Source organism: Pongo abelii, chromosome 4, assembly GCF_028885655.2.
Source record: "Pongo abelii isolate AG06213 chromosome 4, NHGRI_mPonAbe1-v2.0_pri, whole genome shotgun sequence".
Classification (NCBI taxonomy): domain Eukaryota; kingdom Metazoa; phylum Chordata; class Mammalia; order Primates; family Hominidae; genus Pongo; species Pongo abelii.
Window position 1 is genome coordinate 5,037,842 of NC_071989.2, and position 16,476 is coordinate 5,054,317.

General features: G+C 40.3%; 2 long non-coding RNA genes across 2 annotated transcripts in view; one reads left to right on the forward strand and one right to left on the reverse strand.

Moving 5' to 3' along the window:
• Window positions 1–643: 643 nt before the first annotated feature.
• Window positions 644–13,708, reverse strand: LOC129059263 (uncharacterized). Its single transcript, XR_008525052.1, has 3 exons — window positions 13,559–13,708; window positions 1,099–1,191; window positions 644–937 (listed from the first exon to the last, which is right to left on the reverse strand). It is a non-coding gene; the product is annotated as an uncharacterized LOC129059263 (long non-coding RNA).
• Window positions 13,709–13,774: 66 nt separating this feature from the next.
• The window catches only part of LOC103890582 (uncharacterized), a 33,162-nt gene continuing 30,460 nt past the window's right edge, over window positions 13,775–16,476 (forward strand). The window contains exon 1 of the long non-coding RNA XR_008525053.1: window positions 13,775–13,963. This is a non-coding gene — a long non-coding RNA (uncharacterized LOC103890582). The remainder of the gene's footprint in view (window positions 13,964–16,476) is intronic.

Sequence of the window (16,476 nt, forward strand, 5' to 3'; positions counted from 1 at the left end):
CCGATGTAGAAAGTGTTGGAGAGAGGCACGTGGTACAGATACCCCAGACAGACTTTTCTAGAAACCACCTTCCATCTGTCTTGGGCAACATGAGGGGTACTTGGATTTCTGGGCTGGTCATCCTCTTCTTGCTGTTTCATGGAGGACACTGACATTCAGTGCTCCTGGCAAGCTCACTATGCAAATTTATATTATTTTGCCATTATAAAACAAATACACACTGGCATATCAAAGGAAATTTAGAAAATAAAGATTTTTAAAGTCCACTGGCATGATAAATTCAGAAAGAGCAGCTATTTTCAAAATAGTATGCCTTATTGTAAGCCAGTACAGAAACAAATTGTTGTAGCCAAGAGCTCACTGACAGGTGAAAATACTGGAATAACAGAGTAGCAGAATTCTAGAATGGGAAAGTAATTATTAAAAGGAGGAAAGAGCAGAGGCCAGCTTTCTTTAGCTTCCTGCTATTCCCTTCCTGTGAGGTGGATGGCAGATCCATCAGGAAGAGAGAACAGGGTTTCACAGTTCCCCTGCTTTTTACTCATAAATGTACAGGCTTCACCCAGCCCTGCCTTGGAAGGGAACATGAGGCACAATGTTAAGCAAAGAATCACAGAGATGCATTTATTTATTCTGTGTGTTTTTATTTTTTTATTTTTTTGAGACAGGGTCTCACTCTGTCACCCAGGCTGGAGTGTAGTGGCACAATCATGGCTCACCACAGCCTTGACCTCCCTGGCTCAGGTGATCCTCCCACATCAGCCTCCCAAGTAGCTGGGACTACAGGCATGCACCACCATGCCCAAATAATTTTTGTATTTTTTTGTAGAGAAGGAGTTTCACTGTGCTGTGTAGGCTGGTCTCGAACTCCTGGACTGAAGTGATCCACCTGCTCAGTCTCCCAAAGTGCTAGGATTACAGGCGTGAGTCACCACATCTAATGGAGATACAATTTTTTAAGAAACCCATATCAGTTAAAGATCTAGATTCTTGGTATAATAATGCAACAAAATAGCATGAGAATAAACCATTGCCCTGGCATGTGGAATGACTCAGAAAGCTAGGGAAGCAGCAGCCCAGCAGAAGCTTGAGACTCACAGAGGAGGGCATGGGGAGCTCCTGGAGGTGCCATCTGGGCTTGTCAGCGCCATAGTCAAATTTTCATATCTTCATCATCCCATGAGACAGAACCTAGGGGTAGAAAATATGCAGAAGGAAAACATACACAATGCATCAAACCATTGCCTATATTACGACTAGATCCAAATTAGCCTTGGGGTATAATGTTTACTTAGTTTACATGCATTATATACTTAGTGCAGTAAACAAATTGAAATGTTCATATGCCTACTGTACAGAAATGAAGACAGGTTCCCTTAATTTTGACACTTTTTGCTTGTTATTTTATTAAATCATAAAGAAATGAAATAAGTCACATGTTTGAACCTCTCGTCCCCAGCTCTGGTCACAGGGCCTCCTATACCTGGGACTAGAAGTGCATTCCATTGTACGAGAACTACTTGATTTTTCCAGTAGGTTTCCAAAATCAGAGTGATTTTTCACTTGAATTATTTCCTTGGAAATGCATCCCCAAGGAAAAGTGCTACACAAATACATTTTATTACACTTTTGATCATCAATTTACCAGACCTACTCTTTTATGGAACGATAATACGAATCCTTCAGTAAAATATGTCTTGCAATACTGGCCCATCATCATCCTCTACATAAAATGAGTATACATATGAGCCCCAGAAAAGGGGAATCTTGAAGGCCTAGGTTACAATTGCAGCCATGCCATTGATAGAAACCAAAGTCCTAAAAAATTCCTCTAAAGCCATAAATGAACCAGATATACAAACAACTACATGTGTAAACTTATAAAAATCTTTCTGAAAACAGAAAATATTTGAATAAATTAAGAGTAGATTTGGTACTTAAGACAGTATGTTAAATATATTGATTTCTTCACATAACTATGTAAATTAAAGGAAATCTCAATGAAAATTTCCACCATTTTTGGAAGTTGAAAATTCAGTCTTCTGGATAATTCAGAACTAGGCAGGAACATTTTGAACACAGGGAGAACAGGAACTTGCCACTCACTAATATTATATAAAATAAAGCAGCAGTAACTAAAAATGTTCATACTAAAGAAGAATTAAAAGATAGACTGATAGAGCAAGGAGCCCAGCTACATACCAAGTACACATGGCAACTTAATATTTAATGAAGACAGAATTTCAAATGAAGGGAGGAATATATAAATTAGTTAAGGCAATATATAGATTAGTTAAGAAATGGTTTTAAAATAACTGCCATCTAGAAAATGACAATGGGTTAACATTATTTCTTACATGAAGAAATATTTTTTAAAATAATCGTGGCCTATGAAATTGTTTTTCTAAATATGAGTGGTTATGTGGATTAATATATATAACACAGTAATTATTGTGTTGCAAACTGTATGCTGAACAAAGTCAAGAAGCAAATAATTTACTCAGTGAACAAAGTCAAGAAGCAAATAATAATGGGATGAAAAGTATTGCAAGGAGGTATTTCAAAATAGCATGTCATTATTTTTGTAATAAAAATTATTTAAATGAAAACCCAGACACACCTATTTATAAAAACATAGTTCCAATGTCATAACTGCATTCAAAAAAAATTCACAATCCTCTCCCAGAAAAAGTACTAACTACAGAGATTTTAATGAGAATTAGGTATTTCTTTTAAGAGAACTACAAATATTATCTAAAAAAGGCAAAAGCATATTCAAATATATAGAAAAGTGTAACATGCGTTGGGAATTAAAATGGTTGCCAAAGGACATTGATCTAACTATTTCTTAGTCTCTGAATAACTTGTGGGGATCCTTTGGAACTAAGAGCCTCGTGTAGACATCTTGTGTACACTGCAAAACCCAGCACATGTGTGACATTCACAAAGGCCTTTTGACATCATCCCAACCACTCATCTAATATGAGACACCAAAGGGAAAATATCTTCAAATAGTTTTTTTTTTCTGTTTGTGTTTGTTTGTTTTTCATGACATAAGTGAAATAAAAGGGGATTCAAACTTCCCTTTAAGTATTTAGCTTGGTGCTTGACAAAGGATCCACCTGGGTGGCTAATTAACTAATTAATTTGAATTAATGTAGTAAGGGAGGTGAAAGAGCAAGACCTGCTGGACTCCTGTAGCTACCGTCAGGCAGCTGTGAGCAATCAGAAACATTGGTTTGATAGAATTAATTCAAGTGTGTGTGGTTTTCAACTACTGGTGGAATTCTTCGAGTCTACACTACAGACACAAGGGGCTCAACTGAAGTGAAAAATTTCCAATATGCAGACGGATTTGTAATTAACATAGAGAACTAGCCAACTGTCTCTCGTGGGCATGTTCTTATTTCATGGCCAATCCTATTCCATAAAGGAATCTGACACTTTTCTAACCACAGGGGATTAGAGACAGAGCTTTCATCTTGTGTTTGTATCACCTCCTTTCTCCTTCATTATAGGGGGTTGAATTGTGTCACCCTAAAAATACGTGTTCAAGTCCGAATCCCCAGTACCTGTGAATGTGCTCTTATTTGGACACAGGGACTTTGAAAACTTAATCAAGTTAAGATGAGGCAACGCTGGATTCAAGTGGGCCCTAAATGCAATGACTCTTTTCCTTACAAAGTGAGAAGTGTCACAGAGACACACAGAGGGAAGAAGGCCATCTGTTTATTCACATTTCCAACTTTATGCCATCTATTCTGTCCCATTATTTGGAAGTCAAGACAACCCTCTTAGCTTTCTTCCTCAGTGCCGTCTCCTGAAACCCAACATGGAGAGCCACACAGTTTAGGTACAGAATGGAAGATCCAGACCCCAGACGAGATCATTGCCTCTCCCCTCACTGTTTACTCTATGGCTACAAATGATAGCCTCTGAGAATGTCTGGATCTAAATGAGTGAGATATTTGTTGTTGTTTGTTTAGAGAGCCTTGTATAGCTTGATTGAGGGTATTGGCGCAGGAAAGTCTTTCTAGCCCCATTGTGAAATCTCTTTGCCTCCTTTAGTTTCCTCATATGTAAATTAAGACTATTTTACCCCTCTCGTGGGGTTGGTACGTCATCATACGCAGGGAGCTTACAATAAGCGCATACACCTGCATTTGACCCTCGCAAATCACACTGTGATTAACCAAAGAAGTGAACATGATCTGAATCTGTGAGTCAGGAACCAAGGTAAAGACCCAAATAATATGAAGAGCCCAAACCTACATGAAAGTCATGGGATGGTGGACTTTTTGTCACCCCAGAACAGCTGGCCTGTGTTTACCCAAAAACTGGGCAAATTTTCATCCTTAAAAATGGACAAGATGCCCAACACCTGCTTCCTCACAAGTGCCCACTGAGCTCCCAGCTCCAACAGAACAGAATAAATAGAACAGTGAGTTATCACCAAGAGTGAGTTTTCTATTGAGAAAGATTTTGCCTAGCACATGCGATCCAGGGGATCAGTGAGGCTGTGCTAGTTGTGGGATGTCACCTGGTGGCAGTGTTGGGGAGGCAGTGATGGAGAAAAGGTGAATGAAGGAACAGGAAGACCCCTGAAAGGAAGGAAGCATCAGTCTGGAGAAGCTAAGAAAGAAAAAAAAAAAGAAACATCCAGGAAATTAAACAGAATACAGAAGACCAGATTAGAGGCTCGTTTCAATAGTAGGAGTTATCAGGGATAGGTCAGGGAGGAAGACAGCGCAGCCTGGGCTCCCAGACCATTCTCAGCTGACTTTTCATGTGGCTTTAAAAGGAGCTGGACTGGATGGGGTCTGGTCTGTGCACCTAAGGGGACAAATCTCATATTTAAATTTGCAGAAATGTGGGGCCAGGGCCAAGATGGATGATTAGCAACAGCGGCGATCTGAGGCTCCCATCAAAAAAAAACATAATAAGCATGTAAATCCTTCACCGGCAACCAAGGCATCCAGGTTCTCTCATCAGAACTGACTAGGAGGCTGGCGTGATTCATGAAGAGAAAGGAAGAAAGTGTGGTGTGGCAGCCCACCTGAAAGCCACACAGGGCATGGAATCCTTTCCCCACAGCCAAGGGAGGTGGTGAGTGAATGTGCTACCCAGCCGGGTGAGACGAGAAGTCTTCTTCCAATGGAAAGTTTTTCTCAGTCGGTTCGTGGTCTCACCGGCTTCAAGGAATGAAGCCTTGGACCACAGCAGTGAGTGTTACAGCTCGATTGGAGAAACGCGCGGACCCAAAGAGTGTGTGGCAGCAAGATATACTAAAGCAAACGCAAAAGTAAAGCAAAAGCAAAGAAAAGCTTCCACTTGGTGGAAAGGAACCCGGAAGGGTAGCAGTTTCTGGCTTGAGTGTCTTATGCTTATATCCGCTCATGACCCCTCCCCTTTTCCTTTTTCTGTCCTATAGAATTAGCTTATTTTCTATCTGCTTGTGGGTTGGCGGGCCTGATTGGTTAAAAACGTCAGGCTGCAGCTAGAGCTTAAACTCCCTATATGATTGGTTGAAGTTTCAATCCCTTAGCTTGTGGCTATGACTCATTTTTGCTTAGGGGAAAGTCCCCTTAGGGAAGTCCCTATTGACTCAGGAAGTCCAGCCGACTTAGCCACTTAGTCCTTCACGGGGAAAACGTGCTTTTTCCACGGAACTGTGCAACCCATGGATCAGAAGATCTTACTCACAAACCCACGCCACCGAGGCCTGGTGTCCCCCAACCCCAGAGCTGCACAGATTCTCAACAGCCTCTCAGCTGGAATCTGCTTAAGCCTACTGAGCTCCCGGGGGAGGGGCAACCAGCACCAGAGCTTCAGTTGCCTGCTGTCTACACCATTTGAGCTCTTTGGGTGAGAGGCAGCAGCCAGCACTTGGACCCACCACTGCCTAACAAGCTAAGCTCCCTGGGAGGGGGAAGGGCAGCATCTATCTCTACAGCTCCAGGCTGCGCTTTTCCCCTGCTGGCACCAGGGAGGCTGGACTGCTTGGTCCCAAGACGTGTCCCCAACAGCCCAACACACTGGCTGTGGCAGTCAGCAGTGGAGTGCCTTTTCAGGCCTGACCCTGACTCATCCTTCCTCACTGGGCAGGGCTTCCCTGCAGAAACTCCAATAACTCCAGCCAGAGGCTCAGGGACAGAACCTGGATCTCTCTGGGCCTGAGCCTCTAGGGGATGGGTGGCCACAGTCTCTGTGGACCAACAGACTTAGGCTTTCCTCCTGGTAGTTCTGAGGAATCCAGACAGCCCAGATGAGTGGGTTTCCCCCGGCGAGGTACACACCCTCCACCAAGGGACTGTCAAAGAGCTTCATTAAATGGGTCCTGTTCCCAATCCCATCCAACTGGATGAGACTCTCCAACAGGTGTTGTCAGACACCCTATAGAGGATCGATCCTACTGGCATCAGGTTGGTGCCCCTTGAGGTCAAAGATCCCAGAAGAAGAAGTAGGCACCCATCTTTGCTGTTCTCCAGTGCTGGAGTGAGCCAGATGAGTAGGGCCTGAAGTGAACCCCCAGCAAACTGCAGCAGCCCTGCAGAAGAGGGACTTGACCATTGGAAGGAAAACAAACAAATAGAAAGCAACAACAGCAGCATCATCACCACTAACAACAAAAGCCCCCACAAAAACTCCATCCAAGGGTCAGCAACCTCAAAGATCAAAACTAAACAAACTCATGAAGATGAGAAAGAATCAATGAAAAAAATGCTGAAAACCTAAAAGGCGGGAGTGCCTCTTCTCCAAATGAACACAGGGTCTCTCCAGCAAGAGCACAGAACTGGATGGAGGACGAGATGGATGAATTGACAGGAGTAGGCTTCAGAAGATGGGTAATAAAAAAAATATGATGAGCTAAAGGAGCATGTTCTAACCCAATGCAAAGAAGCTAAGAAACTTGATAAAATATTAGAGGAGCTGCTAACTAGAATAACCGGTTTAGAGAGGAACATAAATGACCTGATGGAGCTGAAAAACAGCACAAGAACTTTGTGAAGCATACAAAAGTAACAATAGCCAAATCAACGAAGCAGAAGAAAGGATATCAGAGTTTGAAGACCACCTTGCTGAAATAAGGCATGCAGACAAGACTAGAGAAAAAAGAATGAACAGGAATGAACAAAGCCTCCAAGAAATATAAGACTTCATAAAAAGATCAAACCTATGATTGATTGGAGTACCTGAAGGAGACAAGGAGAATGGAAACAAGCTGGAAAATACACTTTAGGATATTATCCAGGAGAGCTTCCCCAACCTAGCAATACAAGCCAACATGCAAATTCAGAAAATACAGAGAACACTACTAAGATACTCCACCACAAGATCAACCCCAAGACGCATAATCATCAGATTCTCTGAAGTTGAAATGAAGGAAAAAATGTTAAGGGCAGCCAGAGAGAAAGGCCAGGTCATCTACAAAAGGAAGCCCATCAGACTAACAGCAGAATTCTCAGCAGAAACTCTACAAGCCAGAAGAGATTAGGGGCAAATATTCAACATTTTTAAAGAAAAAGGATTTCAAATCAACACCCTAACATCACAATTAGACAGCTAGAGAGGCAAGAGCAAACTAATTCAAAAGCTAGCAGAAAACAAGAAATATCTAAAATCAGAGCAGAATGGAAGGAGATAGAGACACAAAAAACCCTCCAAAAAATCAATGAATACAGGAGCTGGTTTTTTGAAAAAAATAACAATTAGATAGATCGCTAGTTAGATTAATAAAGAGGAAAAGAGGGAAGAATCAAATAGACACAATAAAAGATGATAAAGGGAGTATCAGCAATGACCCCACAGAAATACAAACTACCATCAGAGAATACTATAAACACCTCTACATAATAAACTAGAAAATCTAGAAGAAATGGATAAATTCCTGGACACATACACCTGCCCAAGACTAAAGCAGGAAGAAGTTGAATCCCTGAATAGACCAATAACAAGTTCTGCAACTGAGGCAGTAATTAACAACCTAGAACCAAAAAAAAGCCCAGGACCAGATAGATTTATATCCAAATTCTACCAGAGGTACGGAGAGGAGCTGGTACCATTCCTTCTGAAATTATTCCAAATAATTGAAAAGGAGGGACTCCTCCGTAACTCATTTAATGAAGCCAGTATCATCCTGATACCAAAACTAGGAAGAGACAAAATGAATAAAGAAAACTTCAGGCCAATATACCTGATGAACATCGATGTGAAAATTCTCAATAAAATACTGGCAAACTGAATCCAGCGGCACATCAAAAAACTTATCCACCACGAACAAGTAAGCTTCATCCCTGGGATGCAAGGCTGGTTCAACATATGCAAATCAATAAACGTAATCCACCACATGAACAGAACCAAAGATAAAAACCACATAATTATTTCAATAGATGCAGAAAAGGCCTTTGATAAAATTAAACATCCCATCACGTTAAAAACTCTCAATAAACTAGGTATTGATGGAACATATCTCAAAATAATAAAAGATATTTATGACAAACCCACAGCCAATATCATATTGAATGGGCAAAAGCTGGAAGCATTCCCTTTGAAAACGGGCCCAAGACAAGGATGCCCTCTCTCACCACTCCTATTCAACATAGTTTTGGAAGTTCTAGCCAGGGCAATCAGGCAAGAGAAAGAAATAAAGGGTATTCAAATAGAAAGAGAGGAAGCCAAATTGTCTCTGTTTGCAGATGACATGATTCTATATGTAGTAAACCCCATTATCCCAGCCCAAAAATCCCTTAAACTGATAAGCAACTTTAACAAAGCCTCGGAATACAAAATCAATGTGCAAAAATCACAAGCATTCCTTTACACCAACAATAGACAATCAGAGAGCCAAATCATGAATGAACTCCCATTCATAACTGCTACAAAAAGAATAAAATTCCTAGGAATACAGCTAGCAAGGGATGTGTAAGGCCTCTTCAAGGAGAACTACAAATCACTCTTCAAGGAAATAAGTGGAAAACAAATGGAAAAACATTCCATCTTCATCAATAGGAAAAATCAATATTGTGAAAATGGCCATACTGCCCAAAGTAATTTATAGATTCAATGCTATACCCATCAAACTACCACTGACATTCTTCACAGAATTAGAAAAAAAACTGTAAATTTCATATGGAATCAAAGAAGTCCTCATATAGCTAAGACAATCCTAAGCAAAAAGAACAAAGCTGGAGGCATCAAACTACCTGACTCCAAACTATACTACAAGGCTACAGTAACCATATCAACATGGTACTGGTACCAAAACAGTCATATAGACCAATTGAACAGAACAGAGACCTCGGAAATAACACCACACCTCTCCAAAAATCAGATCTTCGACAAACCTGACAAAAACAAAACAACCAATGGGGGAAGGGTCTCCTATCCAGTAAACGGTGCTGGGGAAATGGGCTAGCTAGCCATATGCAGAAAACTGAAAGTGGACCCCTTCCTTACACCTGACACAAAAAATAACTCAAGATGGATTAAAGACTTAAATTTAAAACCAAAAACCATAAAAATTATAGAAGAAAACCTAGGCAATACCATTCGGGACATAGGCATGTGGAAACATTTCATGATGAAAAATGACAAAAGCAATTGCAACAAAAGCCAAAATTGACAAATGGGATGTAATTAAACTGAAAAGTTTCTCCACAGCAAAAGAAACTAGCATCAGAGTGAACAGGCAACCTGCAGAATGGGAGAAAATATTTGCGATTTACCCATCTGACAAACGTCTAATATCCAGAATTACAAGGAATTTAAACAAATTTACAAGAATAAAAACAACCCCATCAAAAAGTGGGCAAAGAATGTCAACAGACACTTCTCAAAAGAAGACATTTACACAGTCAACAAACATATGTAAAAAGCACAACATCACTAATCATCAGAGAAATGCAAATAAAAACCACAATGAGATACCATCTCACACCAGTCAGAATGGCTATTATTAAAACATCACGAACAATAGATGCTGGCAAGGCTATGGAGAAATAGGAACGGTTTCACACTGTTGTTGTAAAAATAAACTAGCTCGACCATTGTGGAAGATGGTATGGCGATTCCTCAAGAATCTAGAACCAGAAATATCATTTGACCCAGCAATCCCATTACTGGGTATACACCCAAAGGAATATAAATCATTCTACTGTAAAGACACCTGCTCATATATGTTTATTGCAGCACTATTTACAATAGCAAAGTCATAGATCCAACCCAAATGACCATCAATGATAGACTGGATAAAGCAAATGTGGTACATACACAGCATGGAGTACTATGCAACCATAAAAAGGAATGAGATTATGTCCTTTGCAGGGACATGGATGAAGCTGGAAGACATCATCCTCAGCAAACTAACACAGGAACAGAAAACAAACACTGCATATTCTCGCTCATAAGTGGGAGTTCAACAATGAGAGCACATCGACACCGAGAGGGGGACAACACACACCAGGTCCTGTTTGGGGGGTGAGGAGTGAGGGGAGGAAACTTAGAGGACAGGTCAATAGGTGCAGCAAACCACCATTGCACATGTATACTTATGTAATAAATTTGCATGTTCTGCACTTGTATCCCAGAATTTAAAGTAAAATAAAAAATATAAATAAATAAATTTGCAGAAATAAGTGACCTTGCCTTAACCTTCTTTTTACTTGCTCTATTTGCTTTTAATTACGTCTATAACTGTTATAACTAGGGATTATTATTGTAACTAATCATTACATTTAATGTTAAACATTTGATAAATGCAAAAAAGCGTAAGTGAAAAAATAACAATGGCCCCATAATGATACTATTCAATGATTACTTTTAATAGTTGGTAAGTTATCTGATACTTCAAAATGGTATCATGCTATTTTAAAAACAAATTTTAAATAATTGAAATTTTTTTCAGGCAATTGAATATTTTGCCACAAAATTATTTCAAATGACTCTGTAGCCATAGACATGGACTGATTTACATCTCCAGTTCTTTTTTATTGCATAGTTCATTTGTTTTTAGGCTTTAGCATTAAAAATAAGGCCATGTCAAACATACTTGAGACACAAGGCTGAAAAATGTTTTCTTTCTACTGCTTTTGTTTCTACTACCCCTCTCAAAAATCTACATCTTCATATTCCAGTTGTGTTTATACATTCCAGTTGTGTTTGGCTCTGGGTTCCCACCCATTTCTCATCTTGAATTGTAATTCCTATAATTCCCACGTGTCAAGGGAGGGACCTTGTGGGAGGTGATTGTATAATGGGGGCATTTCCCCCCGTGCTGTTCTTGCAATAGTGTATGAGTTCTCACAAGATCTGATGGTTTTATAAATGGTAGCTTTTCCTGTGTTCTGACACGATCTCTCTCTCACACACCTGCCACCATGTAAGGTGTGCCTGCTTCCCCTTCCACCATGATTGTAGCTTTCCTGAGGCCTCCCCAGCCATGCAGATCTGTGAGTCAATTAAACCTCTTTCCTTTATAAATTACCCAGTCTTGGGAAGTTCGTTATAGCAGTGTAAAAATGGACTAATACAGCTGTTTAACCATAAACTGGGAAATCATAAACATTTTCATTGTTTTAATCTTTTCCAACTTGACCGGTGGCAATAATTTCATTTATATTTGAAATGTATACCCCACTGATCATCACTGAGATTAGTCAATTTCAGAGTTGATGGTATTTGTATTGGTTATTTTTAAAATTCTGAATTGTTTATTCTCATTCTTAATTATTTTTTCAGATTCTATCTTTCTTAATTATTTGCAGGACATCTTTGTGTAGTAATGATATTAACATTAATGAGTCACATTTATTGTTTTTTATTTGATTTTGGATAATATCATCATATAATAATTTCAAATTTCTGTAGACATGACTCTAAATCTTTTATTCTATAGTTTCTGGTTTAGGTTTTGGTTGCATACTTAACTTGGCTTTTTGCAACTCCAAGTTCTAATAAACAAACTATTTTTTGTTCTTTTTCTGGATTTAACATTTAAATAGCTAATCCCTTTGCAAATTGTGTGTGGGCGCGTGGGGAGGAGATGGAGAGTTTGACTTATTTTCTTTCCATCCCCTAGATTCTAATCTGCCTGGCTAGGCTCAGTTCTTTTTTTTCTCTCTAAAAGAGAGATGAATTTTATAATTATGTTTTAGAAAACATATTCCTTTATACATTTTGAAAAGGTTATGTCATAGCCATAGATTCATTTGATTAAAAAAAATAAAGATTTCACATTTTCATTTGTATCAGATGTTTTTAAAAATCCTAACGTACAGGTTGGATTCACTGGGAAGCAGCCTCTGAAATACAGATGAACATCCTGGAAGTTTTTTAGGGAGTGATCACAGGACCAATACGTATGAATGGAGGGGAAGAAAGGAGAATTGGGCAGAGGAAGAAACTGGGTTGAGGTGCAGCCCCAGTGAGATCTCTGCTAACACTACAGGGAGCAGACCTTACATCTAAGATGCCCTCTAAGAGTGATCCAGAGTTGGTGTGAGGAGACAGAGCCTATATGCTACTGCATTAGCCAGTCATTGTCAGGGCTGCCCAGAAGGCAGTAGGACCTTGGGCAAGGTGACTCTCAGCCAAAGCAATTCCTGAGGATCTACCAGCCCAAAATGTTTTTGGCAGCCAGGGAAATTGAGTCTTTCTGTTCTGGAAGCGGATCTGGGAGGTGGAGCCCAGCACCCTTGAAAGCCCACTGTTGTGGCCTTTCTGATAGCGTCACTACATGTGAGACCTGGGAGCAGCTCACCCAGGAGGCTGCTAGCATCTCCTCCTGGGAAAACTTAGCAGAGGAAATTTCCTGGAATGAACTACAGTCTCTGCCACTAGAGCCAGCCTCAAATCTGCAAATGATGCTCATATCTTTCCCTTCTTTCCATACAAGGCTGTCATCACACTTGGATAGCATCTCTTCTGGTTTGCCTGGGCCATGAGCCGGCTCCTATCCCTGGAGGTCTGAGTCTGTGTTTATCATGCTCTTATCAGGGAATGGTTCCATTCACTGCTAAAACTGGAGAAGAAAGTCCTAAGAAACACCCACGTGGATACCACATGTCACGCTTATTTCTCCCGGGCTCCATGGAGAGGTGACCGCACACCCTACTGAAGGCAGGGGCAGCTACCTTGCTGCAGCAGTAGGACCTCTTCTAGGTGGCCTGGCATGCCATGTGCACTGCGGCACCTCCCTTTCTATCAAGTGGGCCATTTGGTCTGATGTGGTGTCAAGAAATGCCATATTGGGAATCAGTCATTCTGTAAGAGGATTCCCTTTCTTTGGCACAAGCAATCTGAACTGCCCACGTGGTGGCTGGAGTTTTGCATTCAGTGGAATTGAGTGTGTCCTTTGGAAATCAGGACTTCTAAAATCCACAGAAATCTCAACTGTCTAGATGAAAATCACACATTCACAAGTGGATATGATGACTGACAAGTCCACTTCTGCTGAAACCTAATGATTTTATCTGTTGGAAATGTAGCACATGAAATGGTCATTGACTTAGAACCTACACTGAATTTTAAAAAATGACCCTTCATCCTCACAGGACATCACCTCTGAGCTGGCCCAGCAGATGCAACTTCGTAGGCTGTCCCATTACTCTGGACTGGACGCTTCTGATGGTGTGATGTGTGGTGAGATTAGTGCTGTGGTCACGTCCCCACTGTCACGTCTCCGTTTTTATAAAGTGGGTCCCTTGGTGTGACGTGATGTCACATGAAATGCCTTATTATGCACCAAACATTCTGTAAGCCCCCAGAGCAACAGAATACTGTGCTGAGGCCCCAAAACAGAAAGGCAAGCTCACCACCAGAATGTGTCTTTTCCTTATCAAAAAGAATTGTCGCCTCTTACAGGACAGGAGGACTCCAATTGTGACAAAGTTGGACCAGTCTTGAGCCACAACTCAGACTTATTTTCATTCTCTGCTCATTGGCCATTAGGAACCCGATCCTTATGGTATGTTCACACTGTCTCCAGGCTGGGCACAGTAGCTCACACTTGTAATCCCAGCATTCTGGAGGCCAAGGTGGGTGGACGGCTTGAACTCAGAGTTTGAGACCACCATGAGCAACATGACAAAACGCTCTCTCCACAAACAATACAAAAATTAACCTGGTGTGGTGGTGCACGCCTCTGGTCCCAGCTACTAGGGGCTGATGTAGGAGGATTGCTTGAGCCTGGAAGGTGGAGGTTGCAGTGAGCTGAGATTGCACCACTGCACTACAGCCTGGGTGACACAAGGAGACCCTGTCTCAAAAAATAAATAAATAAATAAATAAATAAATAAATAAATAAAGACCTGTTCACAACTCATTCACAGAAATAATGCTAACTTTTATAGTCGATGCATTATGTATACCCTTTTTTGGTAAAAATGTTGTACTTGTAAACATATTTTCCTATTTTGATGGATATTTGTTATAAGTAGTGTCAAACGTTTTATGGAAAGAGGTGTTATATAAATATTATACATAAATTCATGAACTTCTTTATCTTTCTTTCCTCTGATGTTAGATGTTTAGAATTTTTTAAATTGTTTGCTCTCATTGGTAATGCCACCAGGGAAGCTTGATTCATCACATCTGGGAGAACAGATCCTTTTTATGAATGCTTAAGAGATGTTTTGAATGATTCAAAGTTTTGACTGTCTTTAGAGCTTTCCCCATATGTTGCCATATGGATTTCAAAAGGTTAAATTTTTACATGTATAAAATTATTTAATACATGCTCTATTATATTTTAACATAATAAATATATGAAATACTTTTTTTACATTTTTTAAGTTAACTACTTTAATAAATTTATCATGGTAGTTTTTAGCTGATGCATACAGATTGCCTGGCTATTTAATCAGTTAATCTGAAAATAATTATAGTTCAGGTTTCTTAATTCCAGCTTTATTGTAAATATAAAACACACTTGATATTTACTAAAAAACTAAAATGTAGATTGTGAAGTCATCTTATATAATTACACAGCCACTAGGAGTCAAATTAACTAACAAGATTCTATATTTATATATATTTATAGATTATAAAGAATAAGAGTTTATAAAAAAACCTAGTTTCTCTTTGCTTACACAGCATCACCCAGCCCTCCACCTGCACCACTGGAGGGATGGCAGGTGTGGAGGTTGGGCTGGTGCTGGTGATGGAGTGAGATACTGGAACAGTGTCTGCTCTCTTTGTACAGCAGCAAAGATTGGAGTGAACAGTGCTGTCTTGTAGCCCCAAGAGTTTATGGGAATTTTCACCTTCACCTATTTTTATCATTCTGATCAAATGTCAATAAATTCATAGGAGTAAAAGAATAAAAAATAAAACCCTTGTATTTCTTTATTTCTCAAGATATGAAATTAGTTCTAGTGAATCAAGAACAATAATATTTTGGCTACTTAATAATATCTATGAGTAAATGCTAAGTTTAATTTTAAAGGGATCTATAATAGAAAAAAGTACATTGTGATTATTTTTTACGACTTCCTTTTTAGATCATAAAATCCTTTTGAGTCTACCTTTAAAAATATCTAGCTCACCTCCCTCTCTTCCACTGCCACGGGACTGTCACATGTCCTGTGAGGCAGTCACTTTGCCTTTACCCGTTGGATGACCTGCCACCTAATCTTGCTCTCTTCCCACAGAATTTTCTTCCAAAAATGCAACTCACTTTATGTCAGGCTCCTGCTTAATAAACCTTTGCTACCTCTCCCTCAGGATGAAGTCCTAATTTCTCGTCACCTTATAAAAAATGATTACGGGCCAGACGAAGTGGCTCATGCCTGTAATCCCAGCATTTGGGAGGCCAAGGCGGGTAGATCATGAGGTCAGGAAATCGAGACCATCCTGGCTAACACGGTGAAACCTTGTCTCTACCGAAAATACAAAAAATTAGCCGGGCATGGTGGCAGGTGCCTTTAGTCCCAGCTACTTGGGAGGCTGAGGCAGGAGAATCACTTGAGCCCAGGAGGTAGAGGTTGCAGTGAGCCAAGATTGCACCACTGCACTCCAGCCTGGAAGACAGAGCAAGATTCCGTCTCAAAAAAGAAAAAAAAGATTACAATTTGGCCACAATCAGCATTTTTTTTAACCTCACTCTTCTCCTATAATTTATGCCCTAGCTGGCCGGGCACGGTGGCTCAAACCTGTAATCCCAGCACTTTGGGAGGCCGAGGCGGGCGAATCACAAGGTCAGGAGATCGAGACCATCCTGGCTAACACGGTGAAATCCCATCTCTACTAAAAATACAAAAAATTAGCCAGGCATGGTGGCGGGTGCCTGTAGTCCCAGCTACTCAGGAGGCTGAGGCAGGAGAATGGCGTGAACCCGGGAGGCGGCGCTTGCAGTGAGCCGAGATCGCGCCACTGCACTCCAGCCTGGGCGACAGAGCGAGACTCCGTCTCAAAAAATAATAATAATAAAATAAAATAAAATAAAATAATTTATGCCCTAGCTAAGACCAACAAAATGCA